The following is a 3,142-nucleotide window of genomic DNA, read 5'->3' on the forward strand; positions in this document are numbered from 1 at the left end:
GTAATTTTGTAATCTTCTCAGTTGTCTGTTGCTACTTTAGTTTTCTGTGCAGTGCTTAGAGATTTTGTTATTATTATTAGCATTATAGAAATGGTGTTAATAAATAATATTTCGGAACGTTGTCAGTCTTTTTGCTATGCATTTGGACGTTTCTTAAGAGATCGTAACCAAATTTTGCAGGGTGGCTGCAGCTCCCATCAGCCCGCAACCTCAGGATGGGAAAGGCTGGTGTTAGGTGTGCACACGCTGCAATAAATTTAGTGTCGCAATTGGCACTTCTTACTTAAAACTGTTCTAACTCTCACACTGTGCCATCTGTGAAGTTTATTTCTTTTTGCACCCCAGAGGAAAAGGATGTCTCAGGATACTAAAAAAGACTGAAAAATTCCCATATGCCTTTGGGGTTGTATAAGTTGCCGATGGTGGTCCATTGGGAATCTGCCACCATTTTTAAAATAATGCACGAGGAAAGCACATTTTCATATTAGATGTCTTTAAAAATAAATAAATATTGTTACCAATTCTACACACATAAATAATCAGACATGGCATGACTAACAAAAAATGGGTCAATAGGAGGGTAAAATACTAAACATATTTACAATGCAGAATAATGAGGTGATTACAGTAAGCCAGTAAAATGAATTTGTCAATAAATCAACTTGGAAATAACAGAGTAATAGAAGTGAGCTAAAGAGCAGTGCCTGCTTATCTAGGCCATATTGCAATATATGATGTAGGTATTTCTCATGCGTGTGTTGTTTCATTTGAATATTTAATAAAATCACACCATAAAGTGCAAAAATTACCTTGTTTTTTTTCCTTTCCCTTTGCCACCTTCAATTTTTGTGACAGCTTTTCCATTCTGGCTGTTTGCCAGACTATATTATACCACTGATCAATATTCATTAATTGCAAGGATTTCCAAGCTCTAGCTATTACTGTTTTAGGTAAAGGTAAAGGGACGGACGACTCTGGGGTTGCGGCGCTCATCTCGCTTTATTGGCCGAGGGAGCCAGTGTACAGCTTCTGGGTCATGTGGCCAGCATGACTAAGCCGCTTCTGGCGAACCAGAGCAGCGCACGGAAACGCCGTTTACCTGCCTGCCAGATCGGTACCTACTTATCTACTTGCACTTTGACGTTCTTTCGAACTGCTAGGCTGGCAGGAGCAGGGACTGAGCAACGGGAGCTCACACTGTCGCGGGGATTCGAACCACCTACCTTCTGATCTGAACTGCCCTCCGATGGGTGGAGGTATAATAAAGATGTCATTTCCTAGGCTCTGTGGTTTAACCCACAGCGCCACCTGCATCCCAATTACTGTTTTAGTGGCTGTTAATAAATGTGTTATTAATTCATTACTCCTTAATTGGTCCATATCTGAAGTACAGTACATAAATTAAGTAAGGCTAATAATCCTGGGGTTATTGCATTTGTCTGAGCTGTAACCTGAGATATCTCTTTACAAATGTCCCTCCAAAATTGGCCTATTTGTGGACAATCCCACCACATATGTTGCTATGTACCTAAATTTGGCATCCTCTCCAACAGAAGAAAGAGCTATTTGGGCTGTATATAAGATAGGCATCTCAGTGTTAAATACTGTATCATCCATAAACAATTTTAGTGAATGTTCCCTAGTAGTTGCTGACAGAAATTTACATGCTGCTTTTGCCCATATGTTCCATTGTTCTCTTCAATGTTTATATCCCATGTTTTTCTACTAGAAAAAATGTGCCAGGACTCACTATGAAGTTGTTACAATAAGTGCCACACTTTTAACCAGTGCTTTTATTCTAGAAAAAAGGTGCTGATACTGCGTACCCTTGGGTACCACCAGGAAAAAGCACTGTATTATATCCCAATTTAATTCCCACCAGCTTTTTTTTATTTTGGGGGGGAACAAAATTGATTCTCAATATGAGTTTTGTATAAAAGGTTAACTAATCTCTTATCCATTGAGCTGTATCTTACTACTTTCTTTTCACATTCTCTCACTTTCCTTGTTGCTTCATTTTTAATTTGTATATTTGTAAGAAATGATCCCAATTGATATCCTAGCAGCCATAAAATTTGGTTCTTTTCTAAACATACTTAAATCTCTGCAACTGTAAGAGGTTGACCTTTTGTATAGTAATCTTTCAAATAATATAAATGGTGTTCTTTCCATGGCTTCACATTATATAATCTGCTTTTATTTTGAAAGAAACTTTTGCCCATTTCTTTCTATATTCTATATGACACAAATGTGTTGGGAAGAGTAAGCCAACCCAATAATCAAAGCTGATTTTTCATTAATGCTAGTACCCCATAAGAACACCATCAATTTCCATATCCTCTAGTATTGGCCACTAGGTTCTCTTATTGAATTACACGATTTCCACCATATGGCAAAACTGGCTTGCTTCATAATAGCTACTTAAATTTGGAATGCCCCAACTGCCCTCCGATGGGTGGAGGTATAATAAAGATGTCATTTCTTAATGCACATTTATGATACATTTGTGTTCATAAGGCAGTTAGGATGTGCACAGACGAGCTACACAATTCTAACCCGCAAATGTTATAAAAGTTTTAATGCTTTTTTTTTTTAAATGAGTTCCAATTTATACATACGCCTAATAAAATAAATGACACGTCCGCGGCCATAGGTTCATCAACATTTATTAAGTGGGCCTGGTGGAGTCAAGGACGAAGGAAGACCTGCAATCAATCTTTGATAAATCTGCAGAAATCTTAAAAATATTAATTATTCTGCAATGACAAGAGAACTCTGGGGACATTTCTGCTCCCCTCCCCCAACCCTCCTCTTAGGGGAGGGTCACAACTCAGAACAACACGCTAAGTAGAGAGATAGAAAGCAGCTGCGCCTGCGCGCAAGCATAGACCAGAGGGCGAGCGAGGGAGTTAGAGAACTCCGAACTCCCTCACATCCACCCCGCGCTTGCGCAGACTAGCCCCTCCACTCCTATTTTTTCTCCCTCCCTTCCATTTTGTCGGCGCAACCAACCTTAATGCTCATAATATGTTTCGGGGGAAGCAAAGCGAGAGAGAGAAAAAGACCCGACTCGTTTCCGTCTCCTTTATGACATTGATGGACACGTCAGACACCCAATAGGCTTGCGGAGGCGTCCAAAGGG

This window comes from Podarcis liolepis (genome assembly GCF_965112155.1).
Source record: "Podarcis liolepis genome assembly, chromosome: 14".
Classification (NCBI taxonomy): Eukaryota; Metazoa; Chordata; class Lepidosauria; order Squamata; family Lacertidae; genus Podarcis; species Podarcis liolepis.